The following is a 26,719-nucleotide window of genomic DNA, read 5'->3' as shown; positions in this document are numbered from 1 at the left end:
TGAGGGTGAAAAGAAATAGAGGTCATTGATCTAAAAAGCAGTTTATTTGCAAAACAATCTACATGAAAAGTTTTTAGAAATTTTGTATCTTTACCTTAAAATTAATACTTTGGTATATAGATTTGCTGCATATAGCTTCCTTTTTTCTTTTTTTTTTTTTTTTTTTTTTTTTTTTTTTTTTTTTTTTTTTTTTTTTTTTTTTTTTTTTTTTTTTTTTTTTTTTTTTTTTTTTTTTTTTTTTTTTTTTTTTTTTTTTTTTTTTGGTAAATTAATGTTTTTTATCTTGTAGTATAGTTATAAGTATGTTGTGGAAATGTCTATGTTTGCATATTTCATCTGGGTAGAAACTGATTTTGCTTGAGGTTTCTTTGGTTTTATTACTTGTTTCCCATAAAAAGAGGACCTTTGTTATAAAGTTGAAGTGAACAATAAATTCCATTCATCCAGCTCTCTTGCAAGTACTGGTAACACTTTCTTAAGCTGTCTCACAAGGCCCACTACAAAGTTCCTAAACAGGTAGGCATTACAATTTGCTCTTAGGAAAGTGTAAAGTGATTTAAAAAAATTATTTTGAGTTACTTTTGCATGATTGCACTGCAAGTCAGCCTGCTCCTTTAATGTAAATGTAACCGGAAATGTACTTCCAAAAATGATAATTGTTTTCTTTGTCTAAAATCCACTGTAGTTCTAACTACAATACATCACAGTTCTAACTTACAAATAAGTTTTCCTTATTTTAGGAAAATAATATAGTTTTCAGATTTATGTCCCTTATATAAAACTCCCATATGGTCATCTTGTACAAGTCAAGGTCTTTTGGCAGTGTGATGGTTTTGGTCTAGGCCTTCCTGGTAACCAGCTCGTAGCCAAGGAAGCGGCCATGTACCCAGTATTCCATATGATTTTTATGTAAACCAGGGTATAAATAAGTTGGAGATTAGAGACCTCACTCTCTTCTTTTCCAGCGAGGTTTGGGAACAGTGGGTCCTTGCGTTGGTCTCACTTGTCTAAGGCTGAGGCCTGCAGTGACCGCTGGTCTGCCATGTGGGAGATTGGAGAGTTCTGGCCGTGTCTGGCAATCTTGCTTTTCTGAGGGACGTGGTGAGATTTGTTTTGCTAGTTCTTTATTTTGCTAGTTCTTGGGTTTGATTGTGCACATCTGTCCTGGTTTTGTCCCTTTTTTGTCCCTTTTTTCTCCCTTTCCCTTTAGGGGTGTTTGGATCCCCTTCACTGTGTACATAGTATTTTAATTGTATCTAACTGTAATATACGTAAATATATATATATATTTTTAAATAATTAAATTGATGTTGGGTTCTTCAATTTTTATAGTTTTTTTCTTTGGTCTGAGAAAAGAAGGGATGGGGAAGGGATTGTTACTGTGAGTTCAGGCATTTGGCAGGGAGCCAAGTCCGAACCATCACAGGCAGTTGTACTAGTAAGACAGTGACCTTTGATCTAACATATTATAAAAATCTTATTTCTGGTTATAACAAATTATCCTTGAAGTGATGTAGAATTAACTCTTCCTTCAGTGTTTCAAAAGAAGTTGTTTACTAATTCTCCTTTAGAGAGATAAAACCATTAACTGCATACGAGTTCTATTTATTTCCATTCTCATTATTCTCTTCTCTTCACTTGTGGGGGATATGTCTCTCCCCAATTTTTTGCGCACTTTTTCAACAACAGAAGTGAAAAGCAGCTAGTACCACAGCTTCATTTAAAATCAGCTGCACACTTATTCCCTTCCTTTGGCTTCTGCAAATTAAGTTAAATTCTAGGTAATTCTCATCCGCTGACTTTCTTTTCCAGTGGAGTGGTTAGTAAAAGAATTTGTTTTAATTCTGGTGCAGGGCAGGAAGATCTAATCCCAGGAATGGGTCACCCAAAATTATGCTGTGTAAGTCACAGCAAGTTACCTTTATTGCACTACAGATAATAAGATTTTTGACTAAACCAGGGTTTGGGCATTGAACTCAACATGAATGAGTGTGATTTTTGGTGTCATGAGCTCCATTTTATTTAGTATTTCAGATAGTTGCTGTCTTCAAAAAATTAAGCCAAACCCATATAATACACACAAAGATTAGACATGTGATGAACCAGGAGGGGAATGCTGAACTTAAAGAAACAATGGAAATGTGCAGGCAAAGGACTCTTAGTCCCTGTTTTTTTGCTCTCCCAAAAGAGAGTATTCTGGCAGGAAATCATCTTTTGCTTGCCTTTCTAAAAGTAGGCTTTGCACCTATTGATCATCCTGTGTTGTGCGCACAGACTATGCACAGATCAGGGTTGCTCCCTAAAGGATGGGGAGATGGAAGTCGGGGGTGATCCCCAGTTTAGCAGGACAGAGACCTCTCTAGTTCCTCACCCATCCTTCAGTACCCACAACAGCCAAGCAGGATAGATCTGTAGATGGTTACAAATCCTACCAAGAGTTCAGATCATGAGACAATATCCAGCCATAAGCAAATTGAAGGTCAAACCAGGAAGTCAATCCATAGATCAGGGTTAGGATTAGGTCTAGTGATCAGCCAACAGGTCTGTAGCAATAAGGCTAGGCTGAGGTCAAACCAGAAAGCCAGGCTGTAGGTCAGGGCCTATGTCAAGGGTCTTTCACGGCCAGCCATGGCTGTGAAGAACAGCACTCATCTGTCATAGCCCAGGCAAGGAGTGGAGGCCCAAGGCTGAGCTTGAATAGACTTCTGGGCTCAAAGGTCTGGCTATTTAGAATATATTAGTGCACTCAGGGCCCTGACAGACTGGGGCTATCCTGTCATGTGCTCCAGGATGTTTAAAGGAAATGGGTTCTTTTGTTCCTTTGTTATCCTGGTTGTCCCTTCCTCCATAAAGGAACCATAGTATATGAAAACAGCACAGGTAAGTCATGCTTCTTCTTTTAATATATACTTATAATTCATATAATTTAATGAATTCTTAACAAACCCTCTTCTCCCCACAGTCAAGTAATTGCTAAATTTCAGAGATCTTTGTGATGCTATTTCATTGAAGTCTCCTTTCATCATGCTGCTAACACTCTCCTTAAACATTACAAGTAGAAAAAAACACAGGGTGTTTCATGATGAAAGGAAATTTCTACAATTTGCAGAGCCCCAGCTGAGCAAAGATCAAACTTTTTGTTTAGTTTGGATATTTCACATTTCTTAAGAACCTCTTAAAATTCATGAGGGAGGTGTGTGTGCAGAGGAAAAAGAATTGCTGTCATCTTACGGTGGGCTGGTGGAAGGAAGGAAAGGAAGAGCCTAGACTCCTATATCTGAAGATATCATGGCAAGACTGAAGGGGAGAGTGTTTTATCTTATAAAGCTAAGACACTAAATGCGACCCTGAGGTGCTGGTGCAATGTGTCACAGAGGGAATGGGAAAAACTCCTATTTCCCTTGGTAAGAAGCTGTAACTTGAGTTGCAAGCAGCTGAAGTGGAAAAACCCAGCCTCACTGGTAGATAAATGCTCTCCACGAGTCAGGTCAAAGCCTTCTGTAAATGAGTTCACATTTCTGTATATGTGAGCCAAGTAGTTTTGTGGATTTTTTTGTTCTTAAAATTGCAGCCTCATAAGAAAGTTCATGTTACATTTTTTTACCTTTTTTTTGTTGGCTGTTCTCCTTATCTTTGTGCGGTAACAGCTGGACAATGAGTTTAAAATAATGTTGGTATTTGACTGATGCACACATACTTCAATTTACATCCTACATTTGGAATGCTGTACAGTTATGAACCTGATAGAAACTTGTGAGTAAGCACTTAGCAGAGAACTGATGGAGTTAGAAATTTTTAAGATTGTGGTAAGAAGCACTGAGGAGCTCTCAGGGAAGAGAAACGAATCTTAACAACTTGTCAGGAATTGGGTATCCAATTCAATGGGATATTTCACTGCATATCTTATATGATAGTTTATGTCCTTTAAATTAAAGGAGAAACTACAAAAATGCCTGGATTCTTTAACCAAATTAAAGTAAAATGGTCTCTTTTCCATGCTGCCAAGTGTTAAAATACAATGATTCATTTTTTCATCTGTGAAGTTTTCCTGGTTTTAGCAAGTTGTCTCTACAGTTGGATCGGTACCTGATTGACAATGAGTTGTGTAGCATATTATGTTCATTTTTTTTCCAACTTCTCATTTTTTTCTCCCTTATATTGTAAAATTCTCAAACCATGATTGTCAAAAGCAGGAATTCATTCTGAGAACATGGACTGCCAATCAAGACAATCTCTTTAAAATGTTAAAAGATTGCCATTTATCCTTTGAACAAGCACCTTTATGGAACCTTACTCTCTTCCTTGCTTAATCGCTGTTTTTAAGGCCCCTGTGATATCTGTTGTGCTTGGAGGGACAACACATAACTGCTATCTTCTCACACCTTGGGTACCTTAAAAAATAATGCCAGGTGTCTCATTACAGGGTTCTGCAAGGAGATGGAAAATTGCTGTCTGGAAATAGTGCGGTAATTAGCCTGTTACCCTGCACTATCGGCAATGACTAACTGTCTGAAACTCCTTCCCTGGAAAATACTGTTCTGCTGACATCAAAAGACTCACTCTATATGGGTAGTACTCATGGTGATTTCAGTCCTCCTGACTTGACTATAGGAGTTTCCAGAACTCTCTCAACTTAATGGAAAAGTAATGGAAAAGACCTGCAGTGTAAAGCACTTGATGATCAGGGCAGCCTCCCTGATTCTGTGAATCCTGTGCAACGTGATGAATGTGCAGGGGCACTGACAGTGCATAGTGTAATGGTAGCTCATGTCTTTATGTTTTACTGGCTTGTAATGATCTGACTGGATACTTCTTCACCAGAACTAAGCTGTGCTTGCAGTGATGTTCTATTTCTCATGCTGCCCTCTTTCACAGTTTTGTGTTTTAATCTGTGCAACACCCATTGTTCCTGTTGGCTCTGGGTGTCTGGTCCTGCAGGTCAGGTGGCCTTACCAGAGAGATAAAGTAACTTCTTGTGTGCTGTTTGGAGCAAACAGTTTAGGAGAGTGAAGTTTCAGTTTGATGAATAGTTTCTGTAAAGGAAAGTCAAGTACTTAATATTCTCACATCTGTTCTCCTGAGAAGCAATGATAGTTTTTGTTTGAAGTGTCACAATAAAACTCTTGAAACTAGAGAAACTGCTTCATTATGAAAAACATATACAAAAGATGAGAAGTCAAAAAAATTGGTAATCTTTACTCTGGCCTGCTTTTAATCACTATTTCTTGTGTTAAAAATACTGCCTAAAATAATTCTGCCTGGGATTTTGAAAGCATAGTCACGTTTTCTAAGTCTCCCATTTCATTACTTACTACAGAGTTTTCCACCTCATTGCAAATGTCATAATTGTACTGGAAAATGGCAGAGGAACTCTCTTCAAATGGCCTTTGGTTTTTCTTCCTTATTCAACATTGAGAGTTGAGTGACTCTTTGCTGTTTTTTAAGCTTCTTGAACAGCTTTGCATGTTTAAAAAGTTACTTGTAGGCAAATGCTGTTTTCTGCTCAGTTAGTTCTTCCTCCTTCCCTCTTAACTATTACTTCAACTTAATTTAAAACAAGCTGTCTGTGTTCCAGTCACACTTGCTGAACTGTGAAGTGGGTACATGTAGAAGTATTCTAGCCAGAAGCCACAGAACACACAAGTATGTTTTGTTTTATACAAGTTCAATGCATGTTGTTTACATTTGTATGAAGGACTAGAACCTTATAAATGTGTTAGTTAAAGCCTTTATTTTGACTCCATATTGATAGTTTGGAAATACGGTCAACCGTTGCTTACTGTTGCAGAGTTAAATAACTCACTCTGGAGTTTTCTGTTTGTAAAAACTCCTTCCATGTTAGGAAGCAATCCATTTTGCAGCTCTCTAGCTCTTTCATAATCGTGTTTTTCCATGTGAGTGAAACCTTTTAAACTGTCACTCACTGAAGTTGAATGGGAGTCATGAAATATAGTAAATCCCAGATGTACACATTGCTGGCTGCTTTGTGTTGAAGCACTGCCCTCCAGATTTGAACTAGCAGTGTTACATGCAAGAATGAAAACCCTGAAAACCCTTTTCTTGGTACATGTGATCAGTAGACACAATAGACTTAGCCAGTATATAAACCCTACACATATACCAGTGCATGGCCTTACATGAGCTTGTCAGGGAGTAAAAAATATCAGTTGTAGATCTTTTTTTTTTTTACTATGCTGTTAAGGGAATAATTGACATTTGGAATGGGAAACATGATTTTCTGTTTATGATTTCTGTGTAAATATATATAACAACATCTTTAAGAAGGTACGTTTCTGTACATTATGAAAGGAGGTAACCTGCAAATTGTGTGTTTTTAAAGGATTTCTTTTCCTTGAAAAACTAAAGGATGACTTCCCAGTGTAGCATTTATTCTAAGTGAATAAATGATGATCCCTTCAGTTGCTTAAAATTGTGAAGAAATTGGAATCCACAGAAACAGTCCTTAGCACATTCACAAATTACGTTTATCGACAGTATAGCCTAAAGGAAAGCCACTTTAATTGCAATAGATGTCTATTTCAAAATGATGAACTGCAGAAGTTTGGCTCAAAATGGTAGGTAGCTTCTTGCAGAACAAAACTCTCTCTCTGATTCATTTTACGTATTTCTTTTTTTTTTTTTAATCTTTGGGCATAGAGAAACAGGTTTTTGGTGTGCCAGACTTTATCACACTGAACAAGACATGGGTTTCTATGGTAGCTGACTCACAGATGATGAAGTATGGGACTGTGATTTCAAGTGTGGTAACCTGATTTTTCTTCACTTGGTACTTAAATCCAGCAATCATCCCTTAAATGAGAGTAAAGAATTATCCACTTAAGACTGCCTTCTTGATAGTATAAATGGTTTGTTTTGCTTTCTTATCAACCTCTTTACACTAAAAAAATGCAACTTCAGTTTAGAGGTTGCTTTAACCATATAGGCTGATATTACTAATTAAGCTGTAAACTAGTAGCAGATGTTTTGAAAAGAAAACCACACCTTTGATAAATTGATTTCAATAGAAGTGTAGGAACCATGAAGCAGTGTTCTGCAGTCTCAGCACAGGGTGAGGAGCACTTAACTGCTTGAATAGCTGCTTTGTAATTGCAGCTGTTAAGTGTGTGTAACCTTTACCTGAGCTATGCATCAATGCCTTTCCTACACATCTGTGCTCTGCATATTGCTTGCAAGTACTTAAGTGTGTGTCCTCTCAGACAAGCACAGGTGACCCGTAATTCAGTTCTATTTTGAAATTTCTCTAATTGAGCATTCATGGGGCAAATTGATACATCTCATCTCCCTCCATCTGTTAACTTGGTGCCTCTGACCTGACAGAGATGATTGTGGGACTGTACTCTGGTCAGGTGAGTGGCAATGGAGCTGACAAAGCAGTGGTTTACCACTGCTGACAGGGAGGCTTATTAGTCAGAACCATAATGAGGTCCACTGGTGGAAGAGGATGGCAGTAAATCACAATTTCTTGTGCTGTATTTTTCTGTTTAGAGATATCGGAATGCTCAGTTCACAAATAAAATAGGTTCTTTGTACTAGAGTCACATTTCAGACCACCTTTACTGTAAGGGTGCTTTTCAGCATCACTAGGAGGATGATGATGTTGATCACCTTTGCATTTTTTCCAGGGGCTTGCAAAATACTTGCATAAAACAATTTTCTTTTTGTGGAATGAGTGCATGCTAGATCCCTATTTCTTTAATATGATGGTGCTACTTTTTGTTTATAATAGTGACGTATATTCTGTCAGTTTGGAGTAATGTTGGGAAGCTGGTGTAGCAATCAGCACTTGAAAGATGAAAAAAGGAAATATTAGTATTTGTGACTGAAAACAGGAGTCTCTGAGTTTGTCTATTTTAGCATGTATTCCAATTCTCTTTACTTATTTCCAGACTAAAAATGAATAGCAGGGGCTAATGAAATCCCTGTAAATTAACTTTTGCAAGATTTGAACATGTACAGGCCATCTGTTTGCCTAGGAAGACCAGTCAAGGTCTTAGCTGTGACTTTAACTGCATTTAGGAATGCAAAACATGAGTTTTATAGTGCAATTGTTCTTATTTCCCTGCCATGCTAGCTGCAACAGCTGAGCTGAGGGGAATCCCTAGGCAAGGTAAGTGTTGAATATTTTCAAGGAAAATATCTCTATGCAAAACAAAATCAGAAAGGATCAAAATGTTGAAATGAACAGACTGAACCTGCATATTTTTCAGAACTTTTGTTGCTATCTGGAATGAAACAGTAATATTCAATACCATTTGCTATGGCTTTATTGTAATTTTTGAGAAATTATGAAAGATAAGGAATCAAATGTAATCCTGTTACAATTCCTGAAGTTAGGTATGCAGGAGATTAGTTTCCTTTCAAGCGGGTAGAACCAACCCACTCTCCCTGAGAGTTCTAATTAGAGCAGCCAGTCATAGAATCAGTGCTGGATCTTTACTAAGACAGTCAAGTTGTGCTGTTGATCAAGGCAGCAGAGTAACTTAGTTCACAAAGTGCAGGCAGGTGTCATTCAGGGAGGATTTTCTCACCTACCTAGCAGGTTTGAGGATGTTTGTTGAGAAATGAGGTTGCTGGTGTTCTAATCCTAGTGATTTACAGACTGGTAAGGAGCTGTACTTTGAAATATGATCAAGCATCTCCTTGCTTTGCACTTCTTCAGGAGCCAGTCATGAATTTAATATTTCTTGAACTTAAAGAAGGAAAAAAAAACACCTTGAAAAACCCAGAAAAGCAGCTTTGTAAATGCCATTTCTGAAGAGGAAATAAGAGAAAACAGACAGATGCACTTTGTTGACCCTTCAATTTCTTCCCCCACGCTCTCCTCCCACAACAGCTTAGATCATTAAGCTCCTGTATAATTAAAACTTGGTCCAAGTCACACTAATTCTGTTTACTGGCCACAGTGAAGGATATAAATACCTAATCACTTCCTTACACAGAGGCTGCTTCCTGCCAGTGGTTTGCAGTTGTGAAGGACTCTGTCCCTCAGCGAGCTCCCTGAACAGCTGCTCGTCCTGTGTGAAGGAACTTTACTCCAAAGTGGTCCCCTGCCATGGTACATTTATTTCCACAGATTCCTCCTCCTGTTTTTTCAAAGGGAGTAATATCTCTTTCTATAAACAAACAGCATAGAAAGGCTATTGTCCATGCACATAATAAGTGGAATTAAATGAAAAAGGGAAGAAAAAAACAGTCTTTTGAGGTTTTCTGACAGGACTGCTTTTCTAATGGGCAGCTGAAACCACAGCACCGAAGTCCTCACGGAAGAATAGGTCCTGAGCACGAATCCACTGAAGTCATAGCAATGGTTAATTGACAGCAACATCATTATTACAGAGGGTTCTCTCCTCAAAGTGGAATGCAAAATGTCCATTGGTAATCCTCAGACCATGCAGAAGTTTGGAACAAAGTGCTGCCTGCAGTAATATTTCATGGCCATTTTTGATCCATCCAAAACCCTTCCCTCTCTGTAGGAAGAAATAATTGTCAGCAGGAAAGCAGAGAAGAGGGAGAACCTTCCTAATTCGCATCACAATGGTCTTGTGAAAGTGTCGTAAGTGGCAGCTTGAAATAAATAGCTACTCTTGCGCTCCAGTAGGATAGACACAGCTCTGACTCTTTGGGGAGGGGAAGATGTATTAACAGTTGCATAACAAGCTTTAACACTGCCAGTGGAGGAATTCTCAAAATTAAGTGGAGCATTTCCTCGAGACACTGAGAACCCAGAGTTGTTCTTCTTGCCAGCCTTGGGCTCAGCAACTCCAAGAAATTAGCCCATGAGCTCCTGCTTCCTCTGTGCAAGAAGAAAGGGCAGACATGCAAACCAAGTGAAACTAAATAGATGCACCGTGGTCACAGCCCTTTGCCTTCACTGGCAGTTCCAGGAATATCCACTGTTCTACTGAGGATTTAAAGAGAATTATTTCTGTCTCTTCTCTCCTTATTTCTTAAAGCTGAATGCTGCTATAATCAAATAAGGTTGGACTCTATTTTTCTGATGTTTTACCGATGCTACTGGGTAAAGTCCCAATGAAAGATACGAGTTACATGATCATGATTAAATTTAATAAAAAAATTTCCAAGTAGTAGTGACTAATTCAGTGTTTAAGCTGTAATTAAAGAGTCATAAGTCAAGACGTATGGTTCTTGGGCTTTGGCGTTTGAAGTGAGTCTGCTTTCATTTGGAGTTTTTTTAATACTTCTCTAAGTTTTAGACGGGAGTGAAGCGTAATAGTTGTACACTTAGTCTGTGGTATTTGATATGTACTGACGCTTCAGCTTGAATATTCTGGAGAAGCACTGGTCTTTTCCAGTTTTAGTTACATGGGATATTAATAATAAAAGTAACTTTAAAGTAGTAGCCATATTAACACCTTGAAATTTATAAAAAGCTCTCTGGGATACAAGCTAAAGACGTATCTATTTGAACCAAACCTGTGTGAAGTAAAAGCAATCTAACAGATATGAATTTAAAATACATGTCTGTCTTGGCTTTACTTATTCTCTGCAAAAGATTGATACTTAGCTAAAAGTCCTTCTGCGTTTAATTTCTGCCTAATGTTTTGTAGTAGAATTAATAATTGAAATAATTTTATTTGAATGTGGACCATTTAGTGAGCATTCCCATTCATTTTTCTTCTTCTGGATTCTTTGCCTTTGCATGTTGCCCTGCATATCTGTTCATTACCTTCTATCAGGCCACCTAATATCTACCATGATTCTTTTCCTCCCTCCTTGTGGAGGCAGAAATGCAGTGGATTGCCTTGAGGGTTTTGTTTTTTTTTTTTCACTTAAGTATTATATGCAGTTTTTTAGAAGAGACAGAGCAAAGAAGCGGGAATGAAGTTTGTGTCAGATTTTTATTTAAGGGATTGAATGTGAGACTTTGTCTACTATACAGCCAGAACTTCTTCCTCCCCGGCCCCCTCCTTCCTTCTCCCTGAGAGGTACTCATATAGTGAGAGAGTGATCTACTCCAGCTGCAAGCCAGAAACTGCAGATGGCCTTTTAAAATATGGCTGCTGTGGTGTGACTATTACTTCTCCTACCTCAGTTTCAGTTTCAACTGGCCTTCCCTCATCTTGTAATTAGTCTTCTGCAAATACTAAATCATTGAGTGTAATAGTAATGCTCTGTCAACAAAAAGCTGTGTGTTGTCTGAGTGTTGCTAGTAAATGTGTGTTATCTGGCCAGTTTATCTAAGTGTTTAGCACTGGAAAATGCATGTTTGCAGGGTGCAGTGGATCTAAGGTCAAGATACAATTCATCTCTGGTATGCTTCCATAGAACCCTATTGCCTGTTTGATAGGAATACAACTTCTGCTTAGTAGAGTATGATGATGCAGAGTGGACCAGAAGACAGAAAAAACGTGCTTTGTTCACTGTCCTACATGGAGAGAAGTTATCACTAAAAAAATTCTAAGATGGTGAGACTTTCACACCATCAGATACTTCTGATTCATGATGAAACCAAAGCTTGCTTGTATATTGAATAAATACTAAAATTTCAGGAACTTAATCTAAAAAATCCCCATTTTTAAAGACAAATACTTGATTCAATCTTAGGCATGGTGCCATTCACTGTAATCTCCATAATTAACCACTGCACAACAGCTGTTGGTGTAATGAGAGTAATTAACCTTCTTGGTGTTTTCCCTCTCATTGCAGAACTTTCAGGTTCTAAAATTAGTTGTCTTAATGTCTTATTTAGTGGAAATAGGAGATAAAATGGTCCTATATGATTAATGAGAGTTTTCAAGCTATAAAGAATGGGAAAGGAAGAGTGAGAAATTATTTCCTGGGTATTTTTAAAAAAATATTATGCTTTCACTATATTAAAGACAGCATGCAAAACCTCTAAAAATATGGGCAAATGATATTTCTGAGGCCTTAACAGCATAAAAGGTTCAGTGTAAAATTCAGAGACTCAAAGACAGAGATTTCCATAGATGTGGAGTATTTGTGGGCTTAAAATTAATCTAAAATCCCTCTTCCTCCTTTTCTTTGCTTCTGTGGTAATTTAGAAAATCCTGCATAAGTAATGCAGGTTGGAAATGAGGCTATGCTTGTAGGACTGGTTTTTAAAAGCCTGATTTTGTTTTAATTATATTTCTTAGCAAAATAAGAAATTTCTTCTGAAGATGAAAGAGCAAACTCAAGCCTGGTTTCTTAGCACTGGGAGCTGACGGGCACATTCCTTCGTAATTTATTAATCTGCAAACTGCATAGGTACTTCTGTTGTACTAGTTATCCAATTGTGAGTGGCATTATTCATGTGGATCGGGCTAGCATGTTTATGATGTGATGCAAAGGCAATGGCAGTCCTGGCAATATTCTTTACTCCATCCTCCTTGCCAAGTCTGAATGATTTACTTTGCAGGTCAACCTATGGTCTTGGCTAACTTTCAAGTTCAGTATTATCTAATCTACAAATTGCTGCTGTTCCAACAGTTCAAGTCAAGTCAAAAAAAAAAAAAAAAAAAAAAAAAAAAAAAAAAAAAAAAAAAAAAAAAAAAAAAAAAAAAAAAAAAAAAAAAGAGGAATTTAAATGAGCAAGGGAAAAAATTTGCCCAGTTGAATGAATAATTGAAGATGAATTTTGGTCCAGAGAGAGAGGTATTTCAATCTGGGGAATAAAGAGCAGAAGTAATGGCAGCTGCATAAATAATTGATAAAGTCTTTTGTTGCTGAGACTGAGGCAAACAAGGAAGCAGTGTTTTTCCCCTCACTCCTTGCATGGACTGCAGTGATTTATCCTTTAGGAACTGCCCACATAACTGTGACATGACAGGAGAAATATCTGAAGGTGACTGCAATGGGAAAGACAGCACTTAGCTTATCTGTCTCTGGACAGATAAGGACAAATGATGTGAACAAGTTCTGTTGCAGAGAGGAGAGTGCCTATTTTCACCATATTTCCTTAGGCAAGTTGATCTCTGACCTGCATATTAGGAGTAATGTGTATTGTGGAATCAAAGTCTAAGTTTTGTCTCTGCTTCTGCTTCTTGGGAAGACAGAGATGATTCATCTTGTGAGGTTGGCAGTCATCCCTATACAGAAATTACTATTGTCAGTATTTCTATTGCAAGATCTTCCCTAAGATGGCTAAAATAATGATGCTAAAAATTGTTTCAGTTCAATATACCTGAGACTGACAGGGCAGCTACGATCTAATAAACACAGGTTTCTGAGCTGCCACTTTACTCATGCAGCTATACATTTAAAAGCTATTGCTTTCAATTTGATTATGTTTTATTGCCTTATACCTGAAAAGGGACTAACTTTGACTCCCTTATGTCTGGTGTCTTAAAAAAGAGGTATGAAGGTAAGATAATTTTTTTCCCATACTCCTTTGTGTTTCCTAATGGTGACCACATACATTGAGACAGTTTTTTGTTTTGTATCCTTGAAAAATTTGCTGTTTGTACCCCTCAGGACACAATGTTAATTTATTGAGGAGTCATTTGCAGCCATCTCTAGTGAGTGCCACAAGGCAATACAGTCAGCTAAGTCACTTATGGCTACAATTATCTTGATTCAGGTAGATAGCAGCGTTTTCTCCTGTTTCCTGCCTACAAGGAATAGTTTTATTTGTTCATCAAGATCTTCTGCATGGAACTCTGCTGGAGCCTTGTTTCTGCAATGTATGCAGCAGCATTCTGCAAAGGTGTGATGGAACAAGACCAAACCTAACAGTAGACTGAAAAAAACACCAGAGAAGTAAGAACTGCAGGATACTGGCTAATAAGTGATGCAACAACAATGTGATTGTTGACTTTCCCAATGGATTATGCCCCATTTTTACAAACACCTTTTAATATGGACCATGCCAGACCATTAATATTTGGCTCAACTTCAATTTCACTCTTGCTGGAGTCAAAAGTAGAATCAGAGTATGCATGAAGATGCCTTTGATACTCTATGATACTCTGCTTTTCAGAAAATACATAAGAAGACATCATCATTGTTGTAATATTTGTTGTTATTTAGCTACAACAGATTAGGTAAAGAAGTGGTCATTCCCTGTAGTGTATGCATAGAGATGTTCATACACATCTGTCTTACATCTGAAGAAGTGTCTATGAGATTACTGCTATTAAGCTGCTTAAGAAAACCTTTTCAAAGCAATCAGTGTGTGAAAATTAAACCGTTTGTCATTGGGGTAGCACTGTCTAGGTGTCAAAAACTGCCTGCAGATTTTAGGCTTACCACATAACAGAGAAGGCTAGCCATGATGGACTGAGACGCAAGAACTGAATGTTTCCTGTGTGAGCATTAGATAGCTCAAATCAGTTCATTAATTCACAGTGTATATCTAAAGGTGATTTTTAAGTTATCACAGTACATGTTTCAAGTGCTTTTCAAGGCTGGTTTTGTCCCAGAAGAACTCCACTGCATAGGATGCTATTTTGTGTGTGTGTGGGGGGGGGGCCCTACATTCACTAGGATTTAAATTAATCGCCTTCTTTAATATTGGTTGAACACACACAATAAAACCCCCAGTTTTCTTGTCTCTCTGGCTTTCTAAGACAAGTAAATGTGCAGTGATCTGATAACCATAAACTAATGAGCTTACAAATTCATCTTGGAGTCGTTAATATATTAACAATCACTGGTAAGTACTGGCACAGGTCCAAGTTTAGCCAGGGTGACTGCTCTGGTCTTCTGAGAGGCCTCTATGCCTCAACCTTGTGTTATGAGGTGGTCTTTCCAAAAGCAGGTGGCATGTATTAATGAGCCCAGGTGAGAGAAACCTCCAATAACCCTAACTGATGATTTGGCACACCTGCTATTGAGTTGGCAGATGTACATAGTATTGTGAGTTGGCTTCCTGCTGGAGAAGTAATAAGTGATATAATCTACTGTTCTCTGTCCCTGCCAGTTCCCTTTATATCTAGAATGCAGCCTTCAAAACAAATCATTACAGAAGATGTACAAATCATTGTTTTGTTCTTTCAGTAATCCAAGCAATTCCCACTGATTTGCAGTAGACAAGGTGTGCAAGTTTGTCCCTAGGATAGGCTGTTTCTGCTTTTTCTGTCTACCCCCTTATGTATATGAGTTTGTGTACATATACATGTATATGTATATATACACACAACTTATTTACCAGAAGCCCATAGAACCACATAGTCAAAGAATCTCAATTAAGAAGTCCTTCTAGAACCTCAGTTTCTCAAGTGCCAAGAAAATATCTTCAAATATTTTAATGCAGCCTGTTTGTCTGGCAAGCAAAGTCAGGCTCATAAAAGCTTTTGGTGAGGTTCTAAGTTAAATTTATGCAGCCTGCTATACAGGGGCACCCATATGTCAGGATTGGTCCTCTACCCAGCACCTTAGGTATGTTCAGTAATAGCTGTGATTTTGAATGTCAGACTATCCATTGCCTGAATAATGGGTATTTAGCTTCAAAGCTGAGCTCACTGCTGTAAACACTCTTTCCAAAAGGAAGCAGCTGTAGATGTAGTCTACAGTCCACTGGCTCTGCCACACAGGGGCAAACTAATCTTTTTAGCTTGGCATTAAGATAAAAACAATGCATGTAAAATGTGCCTCAGGATTCATCAGATGGTCAAGGAATCTGTCAAATTATTTTTGTTTTCAGAGAAATCTGTTATATTTATAAAGGAGATATTTTACAAATGCACCCTGTGAAGGTTTTCTCAGCAGGGAATGAGATATTAGGCACTTCAGCCCTGCCATAGAGGGGACGCCCTGCACTTAAGTAACATGTGGGATGAAAGAGTTCAAATGAAATAAATTGCCGTTGAAATGAATTTGGGTCTCACACCTAAGTACCATAAATGTATTGCTAGTATTTTATTATTTTTTCCTTTAAAAATGCTTAACTCATTTTTCGCTGGAATTTTGAGCAAGTGGAAAAACCCTGTGCCATAGAAACAAATGCTCTTTCTAATGAGTTCTGAGTATGAAGAAGGACTTTTAATTTGCAAAGCCAAGTTTTGCGTTATTGTGCAAAAGTACCTAAATTCCAGTACAGGCAAAACAGAGTCACGAGCCATTTTTCTTTAAATTTATAGTAGGTTTGGACAGTCATTTTCAAACCCAGTAAGTAACATCTTTTTCCCTCCTGCAATCAATGAATGAAGTAATCAGTGTGGAGGTTTCATTTTTGTGCTAATGGGCTTCACAAATGGTGCCGTGCAGAAGCCTTGAAGGGCAAGTTCTTCATTGGACTCAGTAAGAGTTACAATAGGGAAAAGAGAAGGTTAAAGAATCACTGAATTAATACCACTAGGGCGGTGGCACCATTCTTCAAGGAGAGAGGTGTATGGTGGGAGTTACCTTCTAGTTAACCTGCCAGGGCTTTCTCTCCCATTCTCACTTCTCCACTTTTTAGGCAGTTTAAGTAAGCACACATCATTACCTTTCTTCTGCTCTTACTTCCACATATTCCTGCTCCAAATAGAGCATTGGAACCTCCATCACCTACCAAATAACTAACTTTCAATAAGAAAGTTGGTTTCAAGTTCTTTCACAGTTATCTCCACACATCTCCGCATAACAGTGTAGTCTTTTACAATCCAGAGGAGATTTCTTTACTGCCCTTCCCATCCTCCCTAGCAGGCAGGAAAAAAAAAAAATTACCTCTAAGTATTTTTCCTTCACCCTTCTACCACGTGGCTGCAGCTTTTCATAGCCTCAGCCATCACATCACCTGTGCCTTTTAGTGCACTGTGTTTAGGCTGGGTCAGTGCTCTTTAACACTTTCTTATGGCAAATCTGCCCCCTACTTTCTGTTTAAAATGTCAGATTCCGTAAGAATACTCTCCAGCTTCTGGTGTACAAACCCAGAGTCCTTTGAAGTTTAAAGGAAGTAGTATGGTTCTGCAGAACATCACAGATAACTTTCTTGCCGCTTTTAAGTCTCTCTGTTACAGAGTTTCTCACTGGGAAGAGAAAGTAAAGGCTTTCCTGGGGATCCTTTTTTTGCAGCTGGTTCCTTGGGCTGGTAAGGCCAAGCATCTGCAGTCCTGAAATAGCCATGTGAGAGCAAGTGCTGTGGCTGCTGCCTTTCCAGCTTGTCCATATAAAGTAGCCACAATGATTCTCTTCTCCTTACAGCTAATGTGACATAATACTTAGAAGCTATGATTTCTGTCTTCCTCTGGCATATCATAAACTTCCATATTTTGAGCTGCCTGGAGGACGTTTTTCTTTGGAAAGATAAGTATAGGCTAGACAACTTCATACAGCTGAAAAAAAAAAGTGCTAAATATATATTTGATAGACAAAAAAGACAACCAGTAATTTGGTTTAGTATCTTGATGAAAGGTAACTACTATGTACACTTAGATTGCTGAAATTGGGGTGAGGTTCTTGTAACCTCCGTGGTAAAGCTCCAAAACTCATCATAAAGGTATTAATTCTAAGGGCCAGATAATTTGCTAATGAGCACTGCAAGCAGAGCAGATGCCTGTCCAGTCTTCATGCCATCCAGTGGAAAACCAGGTGTTTGAAATTGATCCATCCAGAGACCTATTTAATTACATACTTCTACAGAAATGCCAGTGTAGGTTTGATGCTACCTGTTTGATCTTTTTGTGAAATAAGGGCACATGAAGAGGGAGAAGAAAAGGCTCTTACTAATTTTTTTCCCAGAATCCAAAAGGAGCTTTGAAAATGGCATTTATGTTAGGTGCCTTCATGTGCCTTTAACCTCTGAAAGAGGCTGCAGGAGGATGGTTCCATTATTCATGAGACTTCTTTTGACTCTACAGACAGTTCTTACTGGGACCTTGGGGAAACTAATAGTCCACAGTGGTATTAAGCAACTTCACCTGAGGCCACCATTTGCCTATGGCCCATGAGCTCAATTCAGTTCAACGCCAGGGCCTCACTCCTGCCTGAGCTGCTCTACAAGAGTCTGTTACGCCCCTGCCTGGTCATGGACAGTTCCTGATGGGTGGACTGGTGGCCTAGCCTAGCCTTAGCCCATCCCTAGGGAGGAGCCTGAAGCCTAGAGCTAGGGCTGCCCACCAGCCTTTCCTGCTGCCTGGCTGGAGCTGGTGTTCTGATCCCAAGGGAGCAGCCAGTCCTCAATGTGCTCCAAAATGCTTCTTTGTGAGTAAGGAACAAAAATGTTTGTTTGAGCCAATTAGCACTCTGATAACGGGGATGTTTGTTGGTTGGAAATCACAACCCACTTCCTCTTGCACAGGTCTAGTTGTTGCTTCATTTGTATTGATGTGCGCATGATGAATAATGAGCAGTAAAATTAAAAAAAAAATAAAGCTGCACAAAATACAAGCTAATTACATACTCCAGATTCACTGTGTTTGCTTACGTATGTGTGCATGAAGATAGAAAAGCTGGAGGGAAGGTTATCCTGCTCTAACAGGTGATCATAGCTATTTGGGGTTTAGGCTTCTTTAAATTGGTGGTTTGATATCTGATCTGTAAAGATCACACAATATTCAGAGTGAAGGTGGCAGGAAACACTGAAGTGAGGATTATGCTTGCCTCTCTCTGGAGTTTCAGCATGGGAGGTTAAATCACCTTCCTGGAATCTAGGGTCATTTATGATTTTTCAGGGCCTGCCTTCCAAAGGGATTTGAGAAGTTTGAGACATAATTTTTTCACATTCCAGAAATTTTCCCTGCAGGTCAGAATCCAGTGTTGCGTTGCCACTGCTTCGTTAAAGGTATGTTGGTGCCTGGGATCCTTCATCTCGAAGGAAAGTCTAATGTTGCACTGTAGTCCAGTCTACATGTAGAAGGCAGTCTTCAGCTTTACAGCCTCTCTCCCAATACTGGATCATAAACTGAATTATTATAATCATAACAATAACAACAACAATAATAATTTGAAAAACCATGTGTCAGTTCATGACTGAAGGTAGAGTTTGGGGCTGGATGTTAGAAGGATCACCTCAAGATGTGGGCTGATGCCTTGAGGTAGAAGCACTGTGTTCAGATGCATGCTTCAAATCTCTGAGTATGTGAACCTACAGCTCTTGCATTGAGAACAGTTCCCTTACAGCAGCAGAGGTTAGTGTCTGTGCTCACTTGCAAGCTGGCATAGGCTTGCTTGGGCTCTGCGATTGACTATTAGTAGAATTTTGCTCCGGCATGACTCTCCTGTAGGCAAAGTTAGGGTTAATTTCCTTACTGTATACTTTACATATTTCAGCTATCTTGTTTGATTGAAGTGTCCTAGCACACCCTTCCCAAATAAAAATGAAACAAACACTTCAGTGCCACTGAGATTCATGTAAGGGGACAATTGGTGCCTGTCTGCTCACTGGAGGTGCTTGTGGGACATGGCGGGGAGCCAGGCAGGGCTCCTGCCTCGGGGCAGGGACAGAGACTCTGGCTTCATCTGTTTACATTTGCTGGAACCAGCACATGAGCGTCACCAAGGCCCAGGGTTTGTAAGAGCTGGGCGCTTTAGCAGCTGATCCTGGGTGTCCTGACCTTCAGGTCGTAGCCCAAGGAGGTGGCAGTAGACTCTGCTCCAGCCAGTCCTGTGTGACCTTGGCCTGAGGGCATTCAGAGCTTGGAGATGCTGCTGCCTTCGGAGGGGTGGGTAGGGGAGCGTATGGTCACCAGGACGTGTCCTGCGCAAGTCTCTTAACTCTCAACATTAGCCAAGGCGTGGTAGGAAAAAAAAGGTTCCTCTTTGCAATGATCTCTGTTTAGGGAGGGGGAAAAAGAGCTTAAATTCTCATTGGCTTGAATTTTTTATTTTTCTTCATTATTTTCTATAGTATTTTACTAATCATCCTATGAAACTTAACTGGTTTATCTTTAGTTCCAGCTTTCTTTCTTACCTTTTTTCAGTCCTCTGCCATTTTTCCAGTTTGCTGAAAACCAGGTGTTTCAATTTGGTGTTACTTCACCAATTGCTAGTTTATTCTGTATGCCTGATACTGGTATTCCTATGAGTTATCATCTCTGGCTGTCACTGCAGTAGCTTAAAACTGCCTAATGGGCTGGTATAGCAGTTAATATTATTGTAATTTTAGTGTGCAGGTAGTTTCTCTCATTCCTCAGTCTTGCTGTGTAAGATCTTCTTGCTTGGAAGATAATCAAGAGATGCTTGTTTGTTTTGTTGTTTAGGGTTTTGGAAATTTTTAATCATTTATCATTGGTATGACTTAAGAAACAAGTAATTCATCTCTGCTACTTTCCAGCAGTGCTGACTTGTCCTAAAATAAGCTGTAACCGTAAAACATCATTGCTGAATAGGCTGCTTCCCTGGATTTTTTTCCTCTTAAATACTGGTTTGCTTTTTTTTTTTCCTCCTTGAGTAACTGACTTCCAGAAAAAAGGTTGACTTTTGCTTTTCTCTTCCTGTTATCATCTTTTTTGGTACCTTTTTTTTTTTTTTTTTTTTTTTTTGGGGGGGGGGTGAACCTACGTAAAGCACTAATTGAGCAAAAAACATTTTGGATCATAAACAGCCAGAATGACCAGTGCTACTCATTTCTTGTTTTTTTCCAGAATTTTATTTGGCAAGCAAGATGGGTGTCTGTGGGAGGAAAGAAACTGACTTAAATTTGGGGGAATACAGGATGGAGCTTGAAAGGGTGTGTCCCCAAAGATGTGTGCACATGTGTCACACTTGCAAATTGGGTAATTGCATATTTAGTTTCCTGTCTGTATACATGTGTGGGAGCAGATGTACGGTTCGTCTGCCATAAGGGAGATCCATGCACTGAAGGCATCGTATTTTCAGACTGTTTTGAACCCAGTGCACTGGAAGAACTTAGACAATGGTGTGAGCCACCATGATGACTCAGAAATTCAGTCCCAGTCTGTCTACCAAGTCCTGGTAATAATTGTGATGTTAAATATGTTTTGGATTATGCTACTGTCAATCCTCATGTCTCAGGAGAGCTTGGCTAGCAACAGCCTTCTGTGTGAGTTTTAAATACCAATACATCCTTGTTACTACCTGTGTCCTTCTTGTGGAAAAATACCCCTATTGCTATATTTTTTTTGTTGAGACTTCCACTTGGCTAGCTTAATACTCAGCTGGAAGCGTAGGAGCTGAATGGAGAAAGAAAGAGAGGGCACATGCGGGTCACCATTCAGTGACAGTGATGAAAAGCACAGAAAGATGATGAGGTTTTCTTGTAAACAGTTTGTATGGGTAGTTAACGAAAAGAATAAATTTAATGCTGGTTTTCGTGTTTCTATTCTGTATCCCCAGCCTCCCACATGGTAATGCTCATCTTCCATTTGGAGTCCTTCTGATTATAACTATGAAAAATAAGCTATTTCTGATACACCAATAAATATGCTTGCTCACTAGTCCTGAAAAACAACTCCTTGCAATTATGATTGTGGTGACTGCACATAATGAATGACAGAGCTAGTGGTAAAAAGTTTTGCTGTCATAACCAACCTTTTAAAAATGTGAAATTTCAAAACAAGCCCCACACTGTTGGCAGTTTGCATTTCAGATACTTCAAAACATGTAATACAAGTTAAAACTTATTTCTGCCATGAAAATGCATGATATGGCCACTTAGGCATATGCTTGCCTTCATTTTTCCTATCTGTAATGAACATTTAGAAATAAGCATTTTTATTCTAAGGTGAAAGCATCCTTCCCTGTTATTTATGGAATTCACTTAATTAAGCTACAATGTAAACACCCTGATATTCCTCTGAGGACTATGAAATCTTTGAAAAATTAGAGACCATACAAAACTGCAGTTGTGAAATGACTGACTTTGGAGGAGATTCCAAGCTTCTTGGAGAGGTTTAGGCAAGCCAATAGTCTGACTCAACACTTTAATTTTTAATAAATAATTAAGGATTAATTTCTTTAAAGGTTGGTGTAGGGTACTAGAATGGTGTACAAATAATGTAATTGTCACTAGTGCAGGTATGTCTGTTGTTGCCTGATACATGCTTGCTAGGTTTGGTATGGTCCTTGGAGGGTTTGGCATTGGGCTGGATCTCTGTTCAGACTCAGGATACCTTTCTAGGATTTGAGAGCTTAGGCCCTACTCTTTAAGACTTGAACACACACCAGGAAAATTCTAGTCCTACAAACTGATATTTTAGTTCCCATAGGAAGTGATAGGCAAGCGATAGCAAGGGGAGGGGGGGGTGTTTTGCTTTTGTTTTTTTGTTTGTTTGTTTTTATAAATAACTTTAGTTTAAGCTGTTCAACAAAGAGATAAGAATTACCGTGCCCAAGGCCTGGCTCAGTTTTTCTGCTGTTGTTTTAGATTATGTTCAGTTCAGAGCTCTGCCTTTTTAGCCAACTAGAACAAGGATCACAGAATCATAGAATGGTTTTCTTTGGAAGGGACCTTAAAGATGATCTAGATCCAACAGCCTTGCAGAGGGCAGAGACACCTTCCATTAGACCATGCTGCTCAGCACTTGAGTAGCCTGCTTTTTCTGGTAAGGTGGTTCTGCAGTTCTTAGAGCCTGCCAAAACTGTAGGAAGCTGACTGCAAGAAGTGCTTGCTAGCTCTTCCTCATTCCTCTTCACAAGTACTTTGCACTTTTCTTCTATGAAAATGTCGTGACTTGGGGAGCAGCCTCGTGGCTAATTCAACTGGTCTGGTTCCTTTGAGCCTAAGTCCCCTTATCAGCATGGATTGATTTCCCTTTTAACCAAAAGTTTCCTGAGATATTGTCCCTGATCATGCTGCAGCAAAATGATATCCCTGTGATGGATCATGAAAGGAGGGAGGGGAGAAAAGTTGCCCAAAATAATCTATCTGCATCAACTGTATGCTGCACTCAAATTATCCCTGCATGTGTGTGACTGTGTTGCTCTGTAGTGAGGCACTGTTTGAAATTTTGGAGGTGTTCAGAGGAAATGGCTCTTTCTGGGCTCATAAAATATTTTTCTGGCTAGGTAATTGTGATTTTCAGCTAAGCAAGAAACAGGAGGCAAGGAGATGAAGCAGGCAGTCCTTTGCACTGAAACAATCGTTCTGGGAATGAAACCCAAGGGACAGATCTTAAGCAATGTAGACAGTCCTAGGCACACCAGAGCTGATCTACTTCCTATGACAACTTAAATCCTTTAGGATGTGCCAGTTTCAAATGTGGGAGATCTAAACTTCATCTACTCATGTCCTGTGGTTTTTGAGAAGGATACATCCTGTGACTTCTGGAAAATCAGCTGCTCAGTCGTGTATGATGCTTCTTGCAATATATGATACCGTATCTTTTCCTGGCTTGTTCCCGGGAGCAACTAAAACCTGCTCTTCCAGTGGTTCAAAACTTTATCAAGCCTAAAGCATTTGCTACATTATTAGTGGTCTCCATTGCAAGTCCTGAGGCTAAAAATAAGTATTTCTGAGGCAACCTTCATGCCTCTCCTGTGGCTTCCTTGTCCTGAGATGCAGTGATCTCTCTGCTGGTTGGTGCCTTCTAGTGGCATGCCAGTCTTCTGCTTTTTCTGTTGTTTTTTCCTTCAGCATTCCCAGATCTGATCCATATAGGCTTTAAATGTGTTTGCTTGGAGAACTGGCAATAGGAGAAGAGATAGGTAAAGGAATGCAGTAAAACTTTAATAATTAACAGGTAAAATACAAAGACCAAGATGGCCTATTAGCACTGTTTTCCTGCAGATGTGGAGAATCTGTTGGGCTAGGGCAATATCACAGCATGGTTTGGGGGCTTTTTTTTTCTTTTTTAGAGTTTTGGAGGTATATCTAGGAGATCTAGCTCTAGTTAATATTGGCAGTGTCTGAAATGGAACCAAATCTCTTTGCTGCAAAAACAGTATGTCAGGTGGGTTTTGTTTTTGGTGGTGGTTTTTTATTTGTTGGGCTTTTTTTCTCCTGTGACAGAATTTTCCATTCTGTTGCTTGTCTTTAAGCCTTTCATTGGCTATGGAAAGTTTTCTCTAATCTCTGTTTCTTGAACCTGATGAAAGATAGGAGGAAATCTGACCAGTGGATGAAAGAGGCAGGAGAAAAATATTTCTTACCAGAGGAGGCAAGTGGTGAGGTTTAACAAGTGTCTACTGTCTGTAGTTTGTAAAGAAGCAGTTTGGTCTCAGGCAATGAGGGACTCTGTGTTCAGGTCAAAAAGTTTCTTGAAAAACAAAGCATTAAATGCAAATGACTGAATGGTACACGTCAGGTGGCTACACTGCACACATTCTCACCATATGTCCCTGAATGGAGAAATGGAAATCAAATATCCTAATTTTGCTATTGGATTTCTGAGAAGCTATGAACTATTTTTATCTGTCAGGACTGTGAAAAATATGGTGGTATGTGACTTTGAAAATATATACCAGCTACATCACTTGGAGAAGATGTGACAGTATCAAAGCATGAGCAGAGTTGCCACTGTTTAGTTTCTTCCACATTATGTGAAGAAAGAAAACTGGGTTTGAGGTTCCTTCGTACCTTGCTCTTACTTGCCATGATCACTGTGTGCTGCCTAGGAAGTAAGAACTTACCAGCAGGGAATATTTTCTTCTTTCTTGAATTCTGACTGAGAAGCATTTTAGTATTTGATTCTGTCCTTAGGTTAGCTAGTGTCTTGTTTTGTACAACTTTGATTATTGGTAAAGAACTGAGGAGTTTTATTAGTTTCCTAGCATGCAGTTTGGAAATACTTTTTCTGCACTGATGGTGAAGAAAAATCAGTATGTGAAAACTTGTCAGAAAACTTTATGGGGGTTTGTTCTGCTTTTGGTTGGGGTTTCTTTTGAGGTCTATCTTCACTGTCTTGGCAAGGGTGAGGAAGAAATATGGTCATGTACAGAACCTTAACCCTTCCTGGGAAGCCCAGGCACAGTGCTGCTGTAAGTGGCAGAAATGTAGTTGGTTAAATAAGCAGTAGTAGGTCACTTGGCTGAGAGCAAAGTCAGTGCTTTCAGTCAGCCTTCTTGATAAGGCTGTTGATAGTGGTCATCCCGGTGTGTTAGGGTCTCTGGGAATTGTTGGTGTGTTTCTCTAATAATTTACCTTATCTGATTGGTTTGCTTGAAATACAGTTAATAAAAATCCAAACGTTTTAAGGCAAAGTATTGGTTCTGCTTCTTCCTCTCCTATGCAACAAAATGTATGGCTTCTTCTTTTTTTTGCTTTTTTTCTCCCCCCCCCCCCCCCCCCCCCCCCCCACTTTTCAGTGCTTTGTGGTTGAGATCAAAGCCTTCATAGTAATCCATCCATATGGGTAGTTGCCAATTTGAAATCTGTTGCTTCAAAAGTTTCAGATATGGATTCTTTTAACAGATACCATTAACTTATGTTATAGTTGTTGTCTTCCAGCAAGCCTCATGGGGCATATGACCTACAGTGGGTGTTGATACAGAGAAGAGGGTCTAGACTTGTATAGCCATTGAAAAAGCCAAAATTTTTGTAAGTGGTCAGTGACTTTGGGAATAAAAGCACTTCTTGAATGTGATGTTATGGCTAGTTGTTTTTACAGAGTGGATGGTTATAAGAACATCTAGAATACGTAGAGAGCTCTAAATATATTCTGTGTGTTGGGGAAGGAGAGAAGGGGGCTGGGTCCGGTAGCCCAACAGGGGAGAGGCTGCTGCAGCTCTGTACCCCTGGTTCCAACCAGTGGTGAGGCTGAGTGTGCATTCCCAGCAAGCGAATGTGCATATACATACATGCAGGTGTGCACCAACCTGCACGTATACAACACATATGTACCTGGTTGACCACGTGGATCAACACAGGTAGGCACACAAATGGCACCAGTGGCCTTATCTTGTTCTCCTCTTGGCTGAATAAGATGAAGGTCTCGGAGTGTGAAACAATAATGCATAATTATATGTGTCTCTATCTATCTATCTACTTGTATACATACACACCCCCATTTATTATATATTATCAATATATTAATTATATGTTGTATCATTAATGTATTTAAATACTATTAATTATAGAATTACTACCAATAATTACCATTAATTATTAATATTATATAATTATGTGAGCTGCCCTTGGACCCCAACCTTCCCAGTTTCTGGGAAGTGCCCATGGTCTGGTAATTAGAGAGATGTAGAACAAAGTGGGGGTCTCTGATCGACCTCCAAGCCCTAGCAGCTGGCTAGGATCCCACTGACCCTGCCATAGCCAGCTCCTCCAGTGGTCTCACTCTTGGAGACAGGCAGACTATTGGCTCCCAGTGCGCTTCACCTACCTACCCACAGGCAAGCCATCCTTCATATTTGCTGATGATTGCACGCTGACTTGCAGACCTGCTCTCCAGTTGCTGGTAGCTGGAGCTCTGCCTACATAAATACACACACTCACACACACACACAAACACACTTGCATACACATACGCACTCACACACACATACACACTCTCAGAACAGAGAGGTTCCCTCCCATTATAAAAACAGAGTTTATTGAGAAGATGAGACAGACTCTGCCGGACAGATTCAGGACAGGGCCAGACAAGTATCCTGACAAGCCACCTGCTGGCATGTGATCAGCCCTTTTGATTCCTTTATCCATTTTTCCATGCTTCCCTCCATCCCTCACAAAACTCCACAGTATGTCCTGTGCAATCTCAAAATGCTTTTTCCTTGCATCCCATAATGTGACTGATACCCCTAAAGAGATGCTCCTGTTGACCCTTCATGATAATTCAATGCCTGGGCAGTGGGGGTGAGGCTCTTCTGGGACTTGTAGAGATGGGCCTTTAATGGGCTGATGGCTCCTGGGATGAGCCTGGGAGTAGCTGGGCAGGGGATTGTTTGGGGTCCCCCACTGCCATTG

General features: G+C 39.4%; 1 protein-coding gene across 3 annotated transcripts in view; it reads left to right on the top strand.

Annotated features, from left to right (window-relative positions):
* The first annotated feature begins 2,316 nt into the window (after window positions 1-2,316).
* FBXL7 (F-box and leucine rich repeat protein 7) overlaps window positions 2,317-26,719 on the top strand; it is a 298,878-nt gene continuing 274,475 nt past the window's right edge. For 2 of the 3 annotated variants that reach the window (XM_027888443.1, XM_027888441.1), the window contains exon 1: window positions 2,317-2,880. The gene's annotated coding sequence lies outside the window, so the exon portion shown is untranslated. The remainder of the gene's footprint in view (window positions 2,881-26,719) is intronic. The other variant, XM_027888447.1, reaches the window with a different exon arrangement.

The sequence above is a fragment of the Empidonax traillii genome, unplaced genomic scaffold, assembly GCF_003031625.1.
Source record: "Empidonax traillii isolate 1590-97213 ecotype Southwest subspecies unplaced genomic scaffold, ASM303162v1 scaffold238:size1398292, whole genome shotgun sequence".
NCBI lineage: Eukaryota > Metazoa > Chordata > Aves > Passeriformes > Tyrannidae > Empidonax > Empidonax traillii.
The sequence above is the reverse complement of the archived record's forward strand: the minus strand, read 5'-3'. Positions and strand labels throughout refer to the sequence as shown.